The sequence below is a fragment of the Trachurus japonicus genome, chromosome 11 (assembly GCF_045865225.1).
Source record: "Trachurus japonicus isolate A0001 chromosome 11, Traja_1.0".
NCBI classification, from domain to species: domain Eukaryota; kingdom Metazoa; phylum Chordata; class Actinopteri; order Carangiformes; family Carangidae; genus Trachurus; species Trachurus japonicus.
In genome coordinates this window covers 34,446,245-34,468,694 of record NC_140917.1, presented here as the reverse complement: position 1 = coordinate 34,468,694, position 22,450 = coordinate 34,446,245, and the positions used below count along the sequence as shown (strand labels likewise).

Genomic DNA, 22,450 nt, shown 5'->3' with positions numbered 1-22,450 from the left:
GAAGGAGAAGAAGAGGAGGGAGAGAAAGAAGGATGAAGAGGGAGGAAGGAGGGAGAAGAAGAGGAGGAGGAGGGAGAGGGATAGGGAGAGGAGGAGGGAGAAGAAGAGGAGGGAGAGGGAGAGAAAGAAGGGAAGATGGAAGGAGAAGAAGAGGAGGAGGAGGGAGAGGGAGAGAAAGGAGGGAGAAGAAGATGAAGAGGAGGGTGAAGAGGAAGGAGGAGGAGGAAGAGGGATAAGAGGAGGGAGAAGGGAGAAGAGGAGGGAGAAGGGAGAAGAGGAGGAAGGTGAACTTGGTGGAGACATGAAATGATTTGGTAATGGTTTAATTCAACCAGTTACTCTTTCTAAAAAATATGTTGATGTTCCTCTGGCCTCACAAAAATAGAGGAGGACCAACCTCCTCTGACTCTATGGACCAGCACATACCCAGAACAATACAAGTACAATAGTTGATCACCACAAAACCCCTCCATGTGCTAATGATCTGATTGAATACACCTGTGTGGCAGCCTGCACTCAGAGGTCGCCATGGTGACTAACTGCTTACCTTTTACTGGGTGGCACAGTGTTGCAGGAGCAGAACAGTCAGATTTGAGCTCGGTGCAGCTCTCCTAACAACAGCCAAAAAACAGAGAACCGTACCTCTTATGTTTCATGTTTCATGTTTCATGTTTCATTTTGATTTATTTCATTCATGGTTCTCACATAGTTGCACATATATATTGTGTACACATTTTCATCATGAATGAAAAGGAGCAGGATGAAGAAAAAACTTATAGTTCCTGCCCCTCTCTGTTGTTACAAATGTCATTGGCTTACTTCAACACCAATATTATTCTCTGTTTCAAAATATTAGAGATAACTAGAAACAGCATTTCCTAACGGAACATGCGTGTGAATGCTGAAACCCAATGCTGAACCATGCTGAATTAGCAGAATAAATTGACAAAGACATGCGGAATGGCATACAAGAAACATGTCCATGGAAGGAATTGAACCCACAACTCCATGAGTGGTAACCTAACACACTAACCATACGGCCACAGAGAACCTGAGTTACAATGAGCTTTATACTATGAGGAATCAAAGACTGTCCAATGACAGCTGAATAATTGGAATCAAAAGTCAAGCAATGATGTGAAATGCCTGAGGCAGGAATCGAACCTATGACCTTATGATCATAAAGCCTTTACTCTGCCACTCAGCTACAGAGAGCACACTGCTTTCAAGACTGTTGTCATTCATTGTAATGTGATGATGTGCTGCAAACTGGTATGAGTAATCAAGGAGATAACAAACACCTGTAACCAATTGAAGGCGGGGGAGGAGAGCAGAATTCAACATAACATAACAAGAGTTCTTCCCTTGGATTTGAACCAGTGACCTTGCGGTTGGCAAGCGGCCACCCTACCCCCTACACTAAAAGTGGAGTTGTGCAAAAGAGGTTGAGACTTTGATGAATGTGAGATTTTTCAATGATGCTTAAAAAAAAAGTAAGGAAAGTGCAGAAATTAGCCACACCAAGCAAGAAGAGGACTTTTTTGTGACCTGTGACTATTTTTTGGTGAATTAAAATGAATTAAAAAGCACTTAACAGCAAGTTACAAAGTTGAGCTCCTTCTCCTGCTGCTGTGAAAAAAATGCATTGGGCTGAATGAGAGCAGAGAGCTCCCTGGCTGCATTTAAAAAATATTTTAAATTATTATCTAAGAATGGAAGAATGAAGAATGGAATGGAATTGTTTGTTTGTGTATGCGTGCATGTGTGACTGTGTGTGAGTGTCTGTGTGTGTCTGTCTGTGTGAGTGTGATGCCTGTGTTTGTGCGTGGACATCCTCTGTCAGTCTGGTTTATCATGTGTGTGTGTGGGGCTGTGTTTAAAAACATCTTAACGAGCGGCCAGGTTGCACCTGCACCTGTTCTATTTATAGACTTTGATAACGAGCTGGCCGCTACAGCTGGACCAACTGCACACAGAGCAGAGCAGAGAGATTTGAGCTCTGTGCAGCTTCCAAAAACAGCCCAGAAAAAGAGAACCGTACCTCTTATCAGAATGTGGTCCTGACCATCTGGGCAAGGAGACCTTCCTGAGCACATTGATGTGCATTAAATGTTTGTAGGGCAAAAACTTTTCTCAGGGTCGCAAGGTAGAAAAGGGGGGCATTTCTGCTTTTCTAAAAAAATCAGCTCCTACTTTTCTCTTGAGGTGGATGAGCCACTGGAGCGGGTCTAGCTGCACAATTAGGCTCATAGAGACAATTCTGTAAGTCTGTCTGCTGTTTTGAGCACATTAAATGAGACACGACAAGTGTGGCTACAAACCGGTGAGGAAATCATGTGTCTAGAGTTTAATTTGTGGCCGTGCTGGCAATTTATCCAGAAAAAATCCTGAATGTTTTTTCGATCCCTCTCACTCTAACGATGATGTCACTCACTCTGACCCAACCCCATACACACTCATTGAAAAGTGTGAAATTTGTCAGAAATCCTCATGTGCTTTTAAAGGATTTATCTCAAAAACGGTACAAGCTATGAAAAAGTTGTACATACAGGATGAATACATTAGAAGTTTGTCTACAGCTCAGGATTTGAATGAAGTCTCTAGCTGAAAGTATGTGGACGCTTTAAAGGCTGAAAGAAGTAAGAAGATTTGAAGAGTTTCAAGACTGTTCCAATGCATTCTCTATGGGGAAAAAAAAATCAGAAATAGTTGAATATTGCAAAAAGTATGAATAGTTGAAAAGAGAAAAGACATAGCACACCTGTCCCGAAAAGGCTGAACATTTTGATATTTGAATTGTTGAAATAGCACAAAGTATGGAGGACTAGTTACATGACGAAGGAAGGCAGAAAATGGCCGAACCGAACAACAATAGTGTGAATGCTTCCAGCATTCACACTAATGAAACATAGTAATGACAAAAACAAACAAACAAACAAAACTAGAAACAGCATTTCCTAACGGAACATGCGTGTGAATGCTGAAACCCAATGCTGAACCATGCTGAATTAGCAGAATAAATTGACAAAGACATGCGGAATGGCATACAAGAAACATGTCCATGGAAGGAATTGAACCCACAACTCCATGAGTGGTAACCTAACACACTAACCATACGGCCACAGAGAACCTGAGTTACAATGAGCTTTATACTATGAGGAATCAAAGACTGTCCAATGACAGCTGAATAATTGGAATCAAAAGTCAAGCAATGATGTGAAATGCCTGAGGCAGGAATCGAACCTATGACCTTATGATCATAAAGCCTTTACTCTGCCACTCAGCTACAGAGAGCACACTGCTTTCAAAACTGTTGTCATTCATTGTAATGTGATGATGTGCTGCAAACTGGTATGAGTAATCAAGCAGATAACAAACACCTGTAACCAATTGAAGGCGGTGGAGGAGAGCAGAATTCAACATAACATAACAAGAGTTCTTCCCTTGGATTCGAACCAGTGACCTTGGGGTTGGCAAACGGCCACCCTAACCCCTACACTACAGTGGTGTTGTGCAAAAGAGGTTGAGACTTTGATGAATGTGAGATTTTTCAATGATGCTTAAAAAAAAAGTAAGGAAAGTGCAGAAATTAGCCACACCAAGCAAGAAGAGGACTTTTTTGTGACCTGTGACTATTTTTTGGTGAATTAAAATGAATTAAAAAGCACTTAACAGCAAGTTACAAAGTTGAGCTCCTTCTCCTGCTCTCATTCAGCCCATGAGAGCAGAGAGCTCCCTGGCTGCATTTAAAAAATATTTTAAATTATTATCTAAGAATGGAAGAATGAAGAATGGAATGGAATTGTTTGTTTGTGTATGCGTGCATGTGTGACTGTGTGTGAGTGTCTGTGTGTGTCTGTGTGTGAGTGTGATACCTGTGTTTGTGCGTGGACATCCTCTGTCAGTCTGGTTTATCATGTGTGTGTGTGGGGCTGTGTTTAAAAACATCTTAACGAGCGGCCAGGCTGCACCTGCACTTGTTCTATTTATAGACTTTGATAACGAGCTGGCCACTACAGCTGGACCAACTGCACACAGAGCAGAGCAGAGCAGAGAGATTTGAGCTCAGTGCAGCTTCCGAAAACAGCCCATAAAAAGAGAACCGTACCTCTGATCAGAATGTGGCCATGTGACTACTGGGGCAAGGAGACCTTCCTGAGCACATTGATGTGCATTAAATGTTTGTAGGGCAAAAACTTTTCTCAGGGTCGCAAGGTAGAAAAGGGGGGCATTTCTGCTTTTCTAAAAAAATCAGCTCCTACTTTTATATTGAAGTGGATGAGCCACTGGAGCGGGTCTAGCTGGACAATTAGGCTCATAGAGACAATTCTGTAAGTGTGTCTGCTGTTTTGAGCACATCAGATGAGACACGACAAGTGTGGCTACAAACCAGTGAGGAAATCATGTGTCTAGAGTTTAATTTGTGGCCGTGCTGGCAATTTATCCAGAAAAAATCCTGAATGTTTTTTCGATCCCTCTCACTCTAACGATGATGTCACTCACTCTGACCCAACCCCATACACACTCATTGAAAAGTGTGAAATTTGTCAGAAATCCTCATGTGCTTTTAAAGGATTTATCTCAAAAACGGTACAAGCTATGAAAAAGTTGTAAATACAGGATGAATACATTAGAAGTTTGTCTACAGCTCAGGATTTGAATGAAGTCTCTAGCTGAAAGTATGTGGACGCTTTAAAGGCTGAAAGAAGTAAGAAGATTTGAAGAGTTTCAAGACTGTTCCAATGCATTCTCTATGGGGAAAAAAAAATCAGAAATAGTTGAATATTGCAAAAAGTATGAATAGTTGAAAAGAGAAAAGACATAGCACACCTGTCCCGAAAAGGCTGAACATTTTGATATTTGAATTGTTGAAATAGCACAAAGTATGAAGGACTAGTTACATGACGAAGAAAGGCAGAAAATGGCCGAACCGAATAACAATAGTGTGAATGCTGGAAGCATTCACACTAATAACGGTAAACACCACTCATCTATCTATCTTTTTCTTTTTTTCCCTTCTTTTTCTCTTTCTCCTTCTTCTTTTTTGTAAATACTTATCTTTTCATTTTTAAACATTTTCTTAAACTGAGACATACTTGTACAGCTTTTCAATTCCTTGCTTTGTGAATGCCATACTTTTACACCTGCAACAGAAATACACATTTGTTTTAAGCTTAACCTTGCAAATGTATGTTTAAAATCAAGCTTCAGTCTGTTGTCCCCTTCCTCCAGTTTAAACAAGCTTTGTAAATGTTCTGGTAATGATCTGTTCTTTGCTTTGAACATAATTTTTAGGGTCTGTAATTCTATTATATCGGCCATTTTCAACAAACCTGCAGAAATAAAAAATCTATTTGAGGGGTCTCTATTACCTGCCTTGTGGATTACTCTTACTGCTCTTTTTTGTAGCAGAATCAGGGGAGCGATGTTACTTACATAAGTGTTGCCCCACACCTCCACGCAATAATTAAAATATGGCAAAATAAATGTACAATACAAAATTCTTAGTGTGTTAGTGTCCAAGACAAACTTAACCTTATTCAAAATATAGATACTCTTTGCCACCTTGGCTTTTACATATGCTATGTGTTTTTTCCATGACAACTTGTCCTCCAGGATAACACCCAAAAACCTAAATACAGACACTCTTTCAATAATCTCTCCTGCAAATGAAAGTTCAATTTCATCCTTTTTTCGATTTGTAAAAACCATAAATTTAATTTTTTTCAAATTTAACAAAAGCTTGTTTTCATCAAACCATCTCTTAAGTTTAACCATTTCATTAGTGATGTTTTCTGCAATAATCCCCAAATCATCCCCAGAACAAAAAAAATTAGTATCATCAGCAAACAAAACAAACTGTAGAATCTTTGAAACATCACAAATATCATTAAAGCAGAAGTAAGTGGTCCGGTCGTTTTCGCTAATGCTGCGTTCCAGGCAGGCTTTTGAAATAGTAAATTACAGCTTCAAGTCACAACTTACGACTTTGTAGCGTTCCAGGCAACCCACTCGTGTTTTTCCGACCTGTTTTACCTGTGAAAGTCACTATAACGGCCACTCGTAACTTCTGACCCGTGAACTCGTACCAGATCGAACTGGTACGACTTCACGGTCGGAAAAATACGAGTTGCCTTGAACGCACCATAACAGTCCTCGTCCCTACGTCGCCACATTCACGGCGTCCCTTGGCTGCACACACAGCCCTGCATGCCGTTCTCTCTCCTCATTGGATAAAAACTGTAGGATACGATAAATGTTTTCTCCTGGGCTCAGAGCAGAGCAGAGTGACTGACAGACCCGTGTTTCGGTCCAAACACTCTATGTAAGTGATTGCTGTCGGAAGATATAACTATTTAAGACTTATATTAACACAAATATATCACTTACTTCTGCTTTAATATATAAAATAAAAAGTTTAGGTCCCAAAACGGATCCTTGTGGGACTCCACATACAGTCCTCATACATTCTGATTTGTAACATATGTAACATAAGTAAGAAGATTTGAAGAGTTTCAAGACTGTTCCAATGCATTCTCTATGGGCCAAAAAAAATCAGAAATAGTTGAATATTGCAAAAAGTATGAATAGTTGAAAAGAGAAAAGTCATAGCACACCTGTCCCGAAAAGGCTGAACATTTTGATGTGAGAATTGTTGAAATAGCACAAAGTATGAAGGACTAGTTAAGTGTCAAAAAAGTCGGAAGTTGTAAGAATAACTAGAAAAAGCATTTCCAAAAATGGAAATGGTGTGAATGCTGAAAGCCATTGCTGAATCATGCTGAATTAGCAGAATAAATTGACAAAGAAATGCGGAATGGCATACAAGAAACATGTCCAAGGAGGGAATTCATCAGCCCACTGACCTAACCACTTCACCATAGTTAGATTGAATAAGAGAAGAGTAAAAGAAATCCATGTATAAGAGGTCACTGACTTCTGAAGAGAGGTTGAGACTTTGATGAATGTGAGATTTTTCAATGATGCTTAAAAGAAAGAAAGAAAAGAGTATAAATGAGCCATTAGAAGTTTGTCTACAGATGAGAATTTGAATGAAGTCTCTATCAGAAAGTACCACATGAATGAGGCAGGAATCGAACCCATGGCCTCATGATCAATAAACCTTTACTCTGCCATTTCACCACAGAGAGCACACACCTAAACATGTTGTCATTGATTGTGATGATGTGCTGCAAACTGTGGCGCTTAACGAACACCTGTAACCAATTGAAGGTGGGGGAGGGGAGCAGAATTCAACATAACATAACAAGAGTGCCACTCTTGGATTTGAACCAGTGACCTTGAGGTTGGCAAGCAGCCACCTTACCCATTGGACTACAGACAGAGCTGTGGAGAAGGGAGGTTGAGACTTTGATGAATGTGAGATTTTTCAATGATACTTAAAAAAAAAAAAGAAATGAGCCACAACAAGTAAGTAGAGGACCTTTTTTGTGACTTGTGACTATTTTTTGATGAAATCAAACAAAGTATAATGCCCATTCCAGCGAATTAAAAAGTTGAGCTCCTGCTACTCTGCTGTGAAATAAATTGCATTGGGCTGAATGGCAGAGAGAGAGGAGGAGGGAGAAGAAGAGGGGGAGGAAGGAAGGAGAAGAAGAGGAGGGAGAGGAGGAGGAGGGAGGAAGGAAGGAGAAGAAGAGGAGGAAGAGGGAGAGAAAGAAGGCGGAAGGAGGGAGAAGAAGAGGAGGAGGAGGGAGAGGAGGAGAACGAGGGAGGAAGGGGGAGAAGAGGAGGAGGAGGAAGAGGGAGGAAGGAGGGAGAAGAAGAGGAGGAGGGAGAAGAAGAGGAGGAGGAGGAGAGAGGAGGGAGAAGAAGAGGAGGGAGAGGGAGAGAAAGAAAGCCGAAGGAGGGAGAAGAAGAGGAGAAGGAGGAAGAGGAGGAGGAAGAGGGAGAGAAAGAAGGCAGAAGGATGGAGAAGAAGAGGAGGGAGAGGAGGAGGGAGGAAGGAGGGAGAAAAAGAGGAGGAGGAGGAAAGTGAACTTGGTGGAGACATGAAATGATGTGGTAATGGTTTAATTCAACAAGTACTCTTTCTAAAAAATATGTTGATGTTCATCTGGCCTCTAAAAAATAGAGGAGGACCAACCTCCTCTGACTCTATGGACCAGCACATAGCCAGCACAATACAAGTACAATAGTTGATCACCACAAAACCCCTCCATGTGCTAATGATCTGATTGAATATGTGTGGCAGCCTGCACCATGGTGACTAACTGCTTACCTTTTACTGTGTGGCACTGTGGGTCCTGAGCCCGAGCGGAGCCAAATTTGGCTCTAGCGACGCGTCATAAAATAAATAGCGTCCAACAGAATATTAATAATTCATAAACATATTCATACTACACATCAAAACAATCAGAAAAAACTCCGCTACAAGCTCATATAAGTCATTTTTACATTCACCGAACACAGCACCAACACCAAGCAACTGATGACCACATATCAAAATCTCCATTTCACCATCCATTCACACATTTTCACCGCTAGCGGCTTGCTACTTCAAGCTACACACGTAAACACGGTGTCATATGAAAGCTGAGACTCAGCTGATTCCATCGGTACCATCCATGTCACCCTACGACCAAAACTCTGCAAACCAGCAGCCAGAGAGGAGCAAAAATAACAAACACTATTTTACCGCTAGAACCAGAAACGATGTCTTACCTTCGCTGTTTTGCGGTGAAAAGTTGTGTTTGAAGGCAATAAACGCTGCTTTTAGTTAGTCCAATGTTTATGTCCGTCTTTGAAATCATTCCTGACACTCAACCTGTCGTTTCCGGAGGACTTTTCGCTCCCAGGAGGGGGCATGGGAGAGGGGCGTGCGGCATTTTTGCTGCTACTGGCTGCTGACTTAGTCTGGGGCCGTTGACTCGCTGTTTTGGTAGGAAACGGATCCAGGGCGAGAGAGACAGACCTTTCCGTCAAAATAAAAGCACCGAGCTAATAAAATGCGATAAAACTCTTTAATTTAAGGAATATAATTTACAAGAAAGTCCCCGATACATTAAGTTAACATTTTGCTTTTATTACAAGTTAATGTTTATTTTATAAGTTTTATGTTGGTGAATACTTTTATTTTGGTGAATTTGGTGATTTCGGTATCCGCTACAGACAGGAACCAGAATGCAGACTAATTGGGAGGTAACAGACACCAGGCTCTTCGCTTGTCTGAAGAGCCTGGTGATGCGAGGCTACTGCTGACTGAAGAAGAAGTCGACTAGCTGAGGATCAGCTTGTGATTGGCCAAAGCCCCTGTCACTCAACCTGCTGTCTGATAGAGGTGTCATCATCCAAATGACCAATCCACACCCGAGATCCGGCCCCGAGATCCCGCCCTGTCTGCCTCCTCCGTCCTGACGCAGCAGCCACAGAGCGCACGGAAGAGCTGCGCTAGCCGCGTAGCCACCTAGCTCGGACGTGTTTACTGCAGTTTCTGACCATCCAGCGGCATTTTTTCCATAGAGACCCGGTTCAGAAGAGTCCTGTCCCTCTCTGTGTGTGTCTGTGTCTCTGTCTGTGCGTGTGTGTGTCCGTGTGTGTGTGTTGGTGTGTCCCCTGGCCTGTGGTTTACTACTATTAGCCTATTAGCGTCCGGGCTGCTAAGCATCTACGCAGCCAGCCTGTATTCATTACTATGATTTTTTTTTTTTTAGTCAAACTTCATTTCCCCAAGCAGGCTGTTCTCACCAACACTTGCCTCACTTGCAAATAAATACAAACAGCAAGGACAGTAATATATATAGTTGTTTTTACCTGGTTTGCAGTGGTTTACAGTAACAGTTCTTCTTATATTTTATTTTGTTTATTATAAATAAATCTGTTCCACTTGTCAAGAGTCAAACTTCAGTTCCTTTATATGGCTTTATTTGATTAGAAAAGGGTATTTAGATGTCATGAACACCTATGGTGACATACAAATGAAATATATAGTTTGGTACCTGAGAAATTTCAAATGTTATAGATTGTGCCAAATATGCCCAAAATGTGCCAAAATTGCACATATTTGAAAATTCAGCCTGACTATTCTGTACTAAAACCTCTGTAATTTTGCTCTGCTTCACTTTATTAGCATATAGTGTGGAACAGGAAATGTTCAGATGTTTTACTAAGGTTTGCTACATATTTTGAGCTGAAACTGCATCATTCCAAGGGGCCACTCAATTTAATTTTTTTTTTTTTTTTAGGCGGAAATTAAATCTGTGATTTTAGCTGTGTGCCAACCTCATTTACTCTCACCCAGTAACATACTGAGATTTACACATCTGAACAAATCTTACAAGTGTTCCCTTTATTATGATACCAGGATTATTCAAATAGACCATGGGATTGCAGAGATATACTCTAATCATTATGGACATGTCATTTTCGAGCAGAATTCCAAAATAGAGGCTAGTTTTTAACTTGTGTGTGTGTGTGTGTGTGTGTGTGTGTGTGTGTGTGTGTGTGTGTGTGTGTGTGTGTGTGTGTGTGTCTTGATGGTCACCTGCACAACAGAGCAGGAGCAGAACAGTCAGTTTTGAGCTCGGCGCAGCTCTCCTAATGACAGCCAAAAAACAGAGAACCGTACCTCTTATCAGAATGTGGTAGAGACCATCTGGGCAAGGAGACCTTCCTGAGCACATTGATGTGCATTAAATGTTTTTAGGACAAATACTTTTCTTGCTGTCGCAAGGTAGAAAAGGGGGGCATTTCTGTTTTTCTAAAAAAATCAGCTCCTACTTTTCTATTGAGGTGGATGAGCCACTGGAGCGAGTCTAGCTGCACAATTAGGCTATAGAGACAATTCTGTAAGTCTGTCTGCTGTTTTGAGCACATTAAATGAGACACGACAAGTGTGGCTACAAACCGGTGAGGAAATCATGTGTCTAGAGTTTAATTTGTGGCCGTGCTGGCAATTTATCCAGAAAAAATCCTGAATGTTTTTTCGATCCCTCTCACTCTAACGATGATGTCACTCACTCTGACCCAACCCCATACACACTCATTGAAAAGTATGAAATTTGTCAGAAATCCTCATGTGCTTTTAAAGGATTTATTTTAAAGTATTTTATTATAATACTCCCTTTTGGCCTGCCTGTCCAGACATCAGACAGGTGAATTGCTCCAACTGCCTCAGCATCTCAGGCTTGACACTCTAGCAGTCACTGAGTTGACTGAATACGTGAAATCGGGGATTCTTCTTCAAGGGCCCCACCTTCCTTCTCCCTTTGATGGCACTGGTACAGTCTTCTCCACTGAACACATAGAACCCAAGAAGAGTGGTGCGGTAGTCTTCTCCCAGGGATTCTGCAATACTACTACTGCCTGGCTTCCGGTGCATCTGTCCCCACTGATGTTGAGATGGACGTGTTACAGTACGAGCAGAAGCTGTGGGCAAGGCTGCTAAAGCTGACTTCATCAGACCCCTACAGTGTGAAGATCCAGGAAGCTTCTCAACATCTCTGAGCTTGCAGAATCCCTGGGAGAAGACTACCGCACCACTCTTCTTGGGTTCTATGTGTTCATATCAGTGGAGAAGACTGTACCAGTGCCATGTATATATTTTTGGCTTTTTCATGCCTTTATTTGACAGTACAGTTGAGAGAGACAGGAAATAGGGAGGCAGAGAGGGGGGGAATGACACGCAGGAAAGGGCCGTCCGATGTGGGATTCAAACCAGGGCCGCCTGCACGAGGACTATAGCCTCAATATATGGGGCACCTGCTTAACCCACTGCGCCACTCGACGCCCCGGAAGGTGGGGCCCTTGAAGAAGAATCCCCAATTTCACGTATTCAGACAACTCAGTGACTGCTAGAGTGTCAAGCCTGAGATGCTGAGGCAGTTGGAGCAATTCACCTGTCTGATGTCTGGACAGAGTTGTCAGTCTTCAGTGGATGTTGTCCGTGCCAAGTTGCTACGCAACATGGTGAGGGAGGACAAGAAACATCGTAATAGCGGGGTTTTCTATTTTTTCTAAAGACCCCGCTATTCCGAAAAGGCTATTGGGGAAACCCCCCCCCCCACTCCGAACGGACAGACGGACCTAATCAGAAAGGAAACGGAGGCTGTGCAGTGCGCAGTGCGCATTGATCCTTTTTTCCTTTTTGGGGTCAAACGGATCATGTGCATAATTAACTGCAAAACAAGCAAATACTTCATATTAATGACATAATGTTCATTATGCTTCTAGCCTGTCTAGCCTCTACCTGGTCTTTTTACTAAACTTAACCAACTCCTTTCTTCATTGCCTAAGCCCAACCAAAGCATCTCCCTCAGTCAGCTGTCAGCACGAGCGAAAGATAAGAAAGGCTTGTGCCGTGGCTGAGTTGCCGGCACCAACTCGACTCCATCCTGACAGGTTTTTTTTTTCTCCTGCCGTTATAAAACCAACAGTCTATGTATGAAACACACACTTTTATCAGTAGGTGATAAAGGGTTGTAGTACACCGCTTTGACTACACTAGATCCATAGAGGTAACCATGACAACCGGTTCTTTCTGCAGTCAGGTCGCACCATAGACTGTATAAAGAAGGGTTGCATACGCATTCGCACTTGTTGGTAAACAAATAATCCCTAAACGTTTTGTTCTGCTGTATCGTTGCTGAATGGGCAGAGGCTAACGATATGGTCTTGGTGGATGATGTGACCAAGGGGAGCCAGGTAATTTCATTTAGGCTATCCACCACTTTATTTTCCCATGATCCATTACGTCACACCACAACGGAAGTCGGTTTTAGTAGCATTCTAGCGAGCGGCTAACTGGTAGCGTTAGCCACCGGTGTAGGTAGAAATGTGGGGGCTCCGGGCTGCCAAAACCGTTTTGACTAAATCTGATGTTTGTTAAGTCTATAAAACGAATTATTGAACAAACATTACTATTTCGGTGTGCACATTTTTGTAATTAGTCATGGTTATCGTAGTTGTTAGCTTTGCTGCTGCTGACAGCTAACAACAGCAGCAGCAAACTAACATCAGGACGTCAGCTGTCAAAAACCTCCCGTTGTCGGACATGAAACTACTCCAGTTAGCTCAATCATGTTGTAACTAGGATATCTGCTGGAAAAAATATTTTTTTCATGGGCCGTTGATTGAGTTATTGTTTATTGACACTGCTAACGGCTAACAGCTAACGGTTAGCCCAGCTAATCTAAAATGTTTGTCCAACAATTCGTTTTATAGATTTCATAAACATCAGAGTAGAAACATCGGGGAAAAATGCATTTTAAATTGCATTATGGCATTTATTTACTCATTAAGGCATATAAGCTTTCAGTTGTAACTTCCAGAACACAAAATCATACTTAGGCTATGCAGTGGCTGCAGACACCTTGAGGGACATTCAAATAGGCCTGATTGAAACTGAATTAACCTTTTTCCCTAATAATTTGGTTGTTTATATTTTTATTTTACAGTAGGCTACTTGTGCACATCATTTTCAATTATACACATCTTTGGTGTTTTGTATGATATAAAATGAAAAATCTTGATAGCCTATCATCATTTATCATCATCATTTTGCTGTTGTGATGATACAAGTCATTGGTCCTGACATGTGTTTCTCTTCTATAACACACATTGTACATCTCGGAGGCGACGTCTCTCCTCTTTTTTTCAACTTGAAAGTTGCAACAACAACAAACAATTCAGTAATTCCAGCTCACGTAACAGACGACGTCTTTCCACACAAGGGCTTCCTTCGCCTTTGAAACGAGGCAGAGCTCAGTGGGAAACAGTAGGAGAGACACAGGTCGAAGGCAGCGGGACACAATACCGGGGGAGAAGCAGGTCCGTGCGTGGAGCTGTGCGCCATGGACGTGCACGGAAAAACAACCGCGCACCGCTACGGGTTTTGAGCAGCCCCCCTGTAATCCTCTCAGCAGGCACGCCGATTTTTCCCAGTGGCCACCCGTGGTACTGCAACAAAAAATCCCATGCGGCCCAGAAAGGATTTTTCCCATAGACCGCAATAGTAAAAGAGAAGCCTGTAAAACTGTTCACAGGACACCTCCAGCTGTAACCTCCGTTAATTACTAATCTTTGTATTCTATATTTTTAAGTCATGGACTTTTTATCCGTCAAAATGTTTTCTAACGGCCAGAAAAGCCACAGAAAAGTCTCATTTCTGGCCGTGACGTCACGGCTGTGTCGGGGGGCGACCGCCATTCCGAAGGACCACCATTCCGACGGTCTGCCAGTCCGAAAATTCCCGAAGGTCCGTCATTTCGAACTTCCCGAGGGGCCGCCGTTCCGAATGTGTTTTATTTTGAAAATTGACCGGATTCTCTCGTGGTTTGACTTCCTGCCCGGCTTGACACGACGCGCCGCGGGGACAGCGCCCGACCGGCCCCTCCCCCTCCGCCTCCAAAGTTTCACCCAGGTGCGAGTCTGATGCATTACATCCATGGTCTGATGCAGCCGCGGCACTCCTGCTGAAAATAAATGTCCTTGCTCTGTGCTTTGGTTAGGTTTAGGCAATGTAGAAAGGAGTTGGTTAAGTTTAGTAAAAAGGTTAGGTAGAGGCCAATAAAATCGCAGTTAATATGTATCTCCCCCGGGAGTCGAACCCTGATCCACCGCGTCAAAAGCAGATGCTCTGACCACTACGCTACCACCGCAATTAGGCTAGATTACTCCGTGCCGTAAACCATTCAAGATTTTTTCAGGTTCGGAATGGCACCCTTTCTTTCAGGTTCGTAATGGCACCCTTTTCCCATAAATAATTAAGGGTCGGCATTCCGACAAATTAAAGTAAACGTTCGGAGTGGCGGCCCTTCGGAATGGCACCCTGGAACCGCTGTGTCCGTGCACCAGCAGTGCGCGGTCGTGTGTGTCTCGGGACCGAGGATGCCTGAAACTAATGAGACGCTGTCCGGTGCTAAAATCACTCAGAAAAGTGGAAAACACGGCTCAAAGGTGAGTTTTTGTTTGGTCACATCGAGTTAATTTAACTTTATGATAGTTAATGTCTGTTATTAGTCTCTTGTCAACTCGTATTCTTAAACGTAACGTTTTAATTGATGAGATCGCCTCGTAATGACTGCTTTTACTGACGTGAAACCGGACTGTTTTACATTACTGCTCCTGTAAAACTCATATTTTTCAGTCATTTTAGCTTGATAAGTCATTTATGCTGTATGTGTGTGTGTGTGTGTGTGTGTCAACAGTGTCTCATCGCGGCTGATGTTCAACACCTGTTGCTTCGTTCACAACGTCAACGTTAATTTATTTTACGGCTTAATTAATGCCACGGTGGTAAAATGTAAACCGAGACTTGTCCAGACTCCTCCATCAGTGTGTGTCGTGGTGTCCTGACGGTGCAGCTGCTTCTTCACCGGGGCCGGAGGGAGAACCGTGGACGTCCTCCTCATCCTCCTCCTCCTCCTCACCGTCGTCAGTGTGTGTTTGTTCAGTGTCAGTATGCTAAATGATCACTTAAACTCATCATATTATTAAATTGTTCGGAAAAAAACAAACATGCTTGTGACTTTTTTCTTCTTCTACCAAATCCAACATCTGCAACTGTGTCTGGGGCATTCGTGTTTAATTAAAATGTCTGGTTCTGTGCTGTATTTAGTGGACACTGATATTCTGTGTGTTGTGGAAATATTGTAAGGTTAAACTGTTGAATTACAAAGAGTCTCATCCACCTGAAGGCTTAATGATGATGATGATGAAACTATGAACACAGCCAGTACAGACAATTATTAAAAGGAAGATGCATTTGCCAAAGAGCTCTAATTTTCTTTAATCACTGTGGTTGATAAAAACAAAACACGTGTGACTAAGCTTATAATACCTCCACCAACGTCCTGTACAACTGGTGAACTGTGCAGCAAGTTAAATATACTATTCAATATAAAAAAGGTAAGAGTAAAGCCTCATTACATTATTTGAGGTGTTCTGTGGTCATCTCTGTCATGTTTAACAAAAATACAGTTAATTATGATTTATTTTCCATTGTGATTTAAGCTTACAGGTTCGGACTATAACTCGTTTTCAGTGTAACATGTATATTAATTAACTGTCAAAACGATTTAACGATCATATAAACGACCGTAGTAAACCTACGATCGGTCGTCTTACTTTTTAAATCATTATCTTTGTTTTAAAGTCCGTGTGAGTCCTGTGAAAGTCTTATTACTCATTCCTTAAATCCACAATAACTCATACATGAACGCGCAGCGCCAAAACTAGAACGGCGGTTGCTCGTTCTCATTGCCCCAGGGCATGATGGGAGACCGCAAAGCATTATGGGGGGTGACTCAACTGCGCATGCTCTATGGGCCGCATAACGCGGAAGTAAACCCGGAAGTCAGAAACTTTTTCGGCGTATGCGCCAGGCGAGCAACTTCCATTGAAATGAACGGCGGCCATTTTCCGGTCCGGTATCCAGTTAATATAATACATACATCCATGGTTTTGAGTTGGGAGCGTGCATGACGCGCGTCTACATTGAATAGGTTTGAGCGCGCGCAAAAGACGCTTCATCTCAATGGCCCCTCATGCATGATGCAGTGTTGAACCAAGGCGGCGGCCAAAATCACCCACGGCCTTTGCAGACAGGGAAAACCCTGCGGTACCTGGGCGTTTCCTTACCCCAGCGCTGGGGCTCACAGGCACACACAAACACTTGGAGCGTGTTTTCGTGTCCCAGCGCATTGACTTACAGGCGCACACAGACGGAGAAATACAGTAAACTATTAAAACTCGTGGGCCGGATTGGAAGGTCCGGCGGATATTTTCACGGACCCCTTGCAATTACAACACGGACCACTAGGGGTCCGCGGACCCCTGGTTGAGCCACATAGGATCCTATTGTATTCCTAGGAATTCTTCTTTCTTCTTCTTCTGAGGAAATCCTACTTCCCATGGGCGAAAACTCACCAAACTTTGCACAAAGGTCCAGTCCCATGCCACATTTACTCAACTCCAAGGACATGTGCCCTCCCCCCTCCTGGGGGGGCACAAGCGTTTAAATTTAAAAACTTTGTCCACTTAAACTCATTACAAATTATGAAGTCCATCACTCTGTTTTTTCAATAACTGTGAAACTTTTAAAATGTATCTCCTCCCACAATTTTTGCTCAATTGTCACCAAACTTGCTACAGATGTCCATGGGACTTCCCTGTGACGTCACTGTCTTTATCCAAATCAGGATTGTTGTTTAAGAGCCAAGTTTCAGTTAAAGCCAGCACACAGACAAAGACAGTCCTGTCAATCATAAAGCTATGTCTTAATCACTAGAACATTCCTCATCACAGTACACAATGTTTGAAAAACAAAACAACTCCTTTGTTCCTGTTTCATCAGGAGACACATTCACCAACACATGTCCTCACCAAAACTTGTTTCCCAAAAATTGAGCCTACAGTGCATGAAAACGTTTGACTATAAACAGTAAACATATACCATCCAATTCTTGCTAAATACATTTTCAATCTTCCTGAAAAAAAATTGACAACATTTTGGAGTTATGGTTGATGAAGTTTGGCAAATATCAGAATTTTATCTCAAAAACTGAATTTTTGAGAACATTTTGAATTCTGCTCTCATGGGAACAACTGGAGTCAATGTAAGAGTGACATTTTAAACATCAGATTTTCTCTTATGAAGCAAAACACTTATTGCTAAAACAAATCACCAACATTCCCATGCTGTGAAGATGCAATTTATGTATTATCAGATTTTTGTTTAGAAACACAATTTGTGACATTTTGACCTTTTTTTTTATTTTTTTATTTTACAGTAAATCTGCCTTGGCAGCTGCTGCCTGAGTCTATTTGAGAAGTCACACAGCAGGTCTCACTTCCAGGCAATTAGCTCATCGAATTAGGAGCTGCAGGTCTTGGTGTCAGAGGTTGTGGGTTTAAGACCCAACAAGGGAGTTGATGATAAGCACATCAAAATACCTGATGGTCTTTCTTAAACAAATGTACAAGATCTTAGAGTTATAGTAGATGATGTTTAACAAATACATATCAGAATTTTACTTCAAAAACTGATTTTTCTTTTTACAGTGGTTTCAAATCTGCCTGCGTGACAGTGAATGGTTTAGTCAATTTGTGAAGCCACTGTTGAACTACCACATGCCAATTAGCTCAGTACAATAGACTATGGTCTTTGGTTCCAGAAGTTGTGGGTTCAACCCTCAACTGGTGCAAAATGAACATTATAAAGTCAACTGTCCTGTCTTCCTATTCTCTTGTTTGTTGCTCAGAATTTGCCTAAATCTGCCAAAAAATAGCCCGGACCCGACCCCACTGACAGGCAAAAAAAAAAAAAAGCACAGACAAAAGGGCGCTTTGGGCATCAAACCTCCCCCCCCTGCCTGCTCAGCAGCATACCTGAGGAGTCGCGGTGCGGCACACCTGACGCGCATACCTGACTCTCCTCTTTTTTCCACAGCCAACATAGTGCTACACTCAGCGAGCCTGAGGTCAACATACAACATGTAACAGTGTGGCATTGTTGCCTTCTCTTTTCAGTGACAACCCCACCCCCCTTTGTTTGCATGACACATACTACAGCATAATCGCAATAACAACAAGATCGCGTTCGATAGCAATATAGGCCTAATTGCAAATGCAATGAATCATTCAGCCCTTTGTGCAAGTGACACCTTCAAAATGAGGACTAATAGATTTTGGTTTGTGACCTTTCTTTTGAGCAAACTAAGAAGACCTAAGACCTATACAAATAGGCTGATATCAGGGCCTACTATGATCAACATATTGCCTGGGAGTTTGAGAGTCTCTGTGACTCGTATTTTTATTGTAGCACCGCCTTTGTCTGGACGGGAACAGTGACAATGAAAACCGGTTATGACTCTGCGAGTTTCGGTTGTCATCAACCACGTGATTCTATCGAAAAAAAATAAAAGTGAAAAACAGTGTGAGAAGCTGCAGTGGAAACAGTCAAACATCACCGACCCAAGGTGCAGAGCATGGTCGTTGGTCGTCACTCGGAGCAACACAAAGAAAAAAACTGGTCAGCATTTAACTTTGTGAAGGGTGAGTCTAATGAACAGTGTGTTCTGCCGTCGGTCCGTGAACTCCTCTTGACTTACAGGCTCTGTAGGAACCTGTGGTAGGTGATGCAGACAGCTGACGCAGTAGAGAGTTGAATCAAGTCGTGTTCTTAAATAGATAAAGATCCATATGAAGTCAGTAGCCTACTTAAATTCAAATATATTTTTAAAGTAATTTGGGCCATTTTAACCCAGAGCAAAGAAATAAAGCTGTAAAATGAAATGTATAACCGACCGTAGTTCCGACTGTAATTTACAGACTGTTTAAAAACGAACTTGAGTAACACACCGCCATATAATGACACTATACTGTTACACTGTTAATACCCCCCCCCTTCTCTCTCTCTCCATATATAGGCTATATAAATGAATACATTTACATTAAGAATAGGCTATTTATTTGATGACTTTAGCAGCCTTGTTATTTAGACTCAAAGGTGCAGCAGTTGACGGCTGACGACAAATAGCCTGCACTTAATCTAAATTGTATTAGTCTACTATTAAAAAAACAAAACAGAAACTCGATAATGGTAATTAATATTATATCTAATAAGCTAATGTATAAATTAGATTGTCTATCACAAGGAAATTTCAATCGAACGCAACTGGACTTGGTTATTTGTCTTAGAAGACGTTTCACCTCTCATCCAAGAGCCTTCATCAGTTCATGCTCGCATCTGACCATGGGTGCAGATCCCCGGGGGGGGGCGGGCGGGGACATGTCCCCCCCAATTTCTGAAAAACATGAATTGTCCCCCCCAATAAAAATACCCTAAATTATTAAAAATTGAACAAATGTATTTTCAGATTTCACATTTTAGATTCACATCTAAAAAGAAATGATTGAAATGGTGGAACGTGGAATGTTTGACAAATATATTTCTGACTCTATATTCCATCTTCTCCACTATGATGCAAACGGGAACGGGTAGTTTCTTACACAGATGCTGATGAAATCAGCGGGCTTTAAAAAAATGACCTCCCCAATCTTCGGTCTTCATTTATTGATATTGATTTATTGATACATGCCTGAGACCCTTAAAATTATGATTTACTAATATAACAGTTGAGTAAGCAGTGATTCACGCTGTTGGCTGTTTAGGACAAATAACCAAGAAAGGTAAGCACAATTAATGATTCCCTGTGCAGTACTTTTTGAATGATATGGTGAGCTTCTATGAAGTTGTGATTTATGGTGGCATGTTATGAGTTGCATATGAGGTAAAAAAAATCACTTTGGTGTCTCCCTTAATCCTGACATCGGATCTGCACCCCTGCATCTGACCAGGCTGGGACTGGTCCTGAACTGATGAAGCCCCTTTGGATGAGAGGTGAAACGTCTTCTAAGACAAATAACCAAGTCCAGTTGTGTTCGATTGAAATTTCCTTGAGATAACTATGACCTGGATGAATGAGAATATTCACAGGCTAGATCGTCTATATTTCCTCACTTTGTGGAGAAAATGTGTTGGAGGTTTTCTTTTCCAGAGCACAGGTGATGACAAATGCTGATGGAGTAGACATTTTGATGTTGAAATAAATAGCCTATACCTACATGAAATATTTGTTTAGTTTTAACATGTGTGTGTTCTTAGAGGAAATATCGTTGTTTTTGTCTAGTTTTGACAGCCCCACTACAGTTTGAGTTTGTTAAAGTTTTTTCAAAAGTTCACAGTTCACAGTTTTACAGTTAAAGACTCTTTAATGCTTTAACAGCACTTTTTAAATTAAATATCTGACCTTTTTCCATCATTGATTTGTCTTTTTTACAAGGTGACCCTGCAGATTCAGGATGGCTGCAGTCAGGTAGGCTAAATATAAACATCTGTAAACTGGCATGTTCTCTTTGTTCAGGGAAGCAGAAATAAAAACGGACACATCAAACAATGTTCTCCTGAGAATATTTAGTCGCCCAGTTTGTCTGAACCAGATATAACCATAGTTGTTATAAATAATAATTTGTTTTATATTATGAAGATACCTCACATGACTTATTTGTCACCACCACAGAAATTCAGTTCTCCTCAAAAATGCAAACAGAGATAAGTGTTCTGTAGACAGGGCCGGCCCTAGCATTTTGGTGGCCCTAAACAAGATTTTTGTTTGTGGCCCAAATCACTGGTTAAAACTGAATACAGACATGTTTATGCCCTCTGAGGTTTGAGGCCATTTTCTCGACTTTTACATATTTTCTTAAATTCATCTTTTTAAGATACTTGCAGATGTAACAATACTCAAGTGTTTTATGTCTAAATATTAGAACCTCCGCTGTAAGCACACTGAGGTCAATTTGTCCTAGAACACTGTAGAAAGAAATAATTTAGGCCAAATGCTGGATATTTGAGGTCTGCTTTTTGAAAAATTTCAAATCCCTTGTGAAAACACACCTTCAGTCATGAGAATGAACTGTTTTGGTGCTTGAAATAGGATATGAATACAGTAATATATAAGTGTAGAAAACAAGTCTAAAATGACATTTTGTACTTTTTGAGCACAAATGTTGTCATTCTGCCGTTGTATTTTCACCAAATGTCTCAAATGTGAGATAAAAGAAGCTGAATATTGACTTCAAATTACATATAAAGCTCATAGCGTGCACATGCAGACCTCAGGATGTTTAAATGACTTGAATGAACCCCGGTACCTTTCTGATCATGTGGCCCTAAACAACCGCATAGAGTGTTTATGCCAGGGGCCGGCCCTGTCTGTAGATAGGCTATATGTGGGAGAAGTTTAAGTTAAAATGGATGTACCTGTAGGCTATATTTCTCCTGTGAAACAGCAAAAGCCATTATATAATTGGTTGACTATTTTAAAAAAAAAGGACAAAAAAAGTGAGAATCGACTTTTTAACCTCCTGTCTCTTCCACCCTTCAGTGTGCCTGATCATCTTTGGGGAGGCAGAGCAGAAGGTTGACTACACACACATCATGATACCTCTGTTGCTCATAATTCATTATTTCACATATTTCTCTTCTCATGTTGCAGAAGCAGCTTACGCGAGACTGATGAAAAGACAGACAGACGAGATTACTATAAAACTAAAGAAGCCAGCTGGTGCTGTATTGAAGAAAGCAGAGCTTAAAGACACCATGTACCGGGGGAACCATGATGAGGTGAACGCGTGGGGGAAGTTCTTCCTCCCCGCTGTAGTAAACATGCAGGTTTTAGGTGTGGTGGGGGGCACCTCATGTCCATGTGAGCAGCTTGTTGTGATGACCTGTGAGGACAAAAAGGTGTACGCCTACGATGGAGAGGCCCTGCATCTGGTGGCTTCAGACATGCAGGAGCTGTTTGATGAGGGAATGGAGTATCCAGCATCCACAAACTATTACCGTGGAGAGGCCTTCAAAAATATGGTGAGAAGTTACATCATTCACAGGGACTCATGAAAATGACTGATCACCTGTGCTGACAAA

General features: G+C 41.7%; 1 protein-coding gene across 4 annotated transcripts in view; it reads left to right on the top strand.

Annotated features, from left to right (window-relative positions):
* Positions 1-22,450, top strand: part of LOC146979201 (uncharacterized) — a 44,048-nt gene that overhangs the window by 20,328 nt on the left and 1,270 nt on the right. For 2 of the 4 annotated variants that reach the window (XR_015037162.1, XR_015037161.1), the window contains exon 1: positions 22,113-22,390. The exons of the other annotated variants lie outside the window; for them this stretch is intronic. The gene's annotated coding sequence lies outside the window, so the exon portion shown is untranslated. Of the gene's footprint in view, positions 1-22,112; positions 22,391-22,450 lie in introns of those variants that run through there. 4 annotated transcript variants of the gene reach the window in all.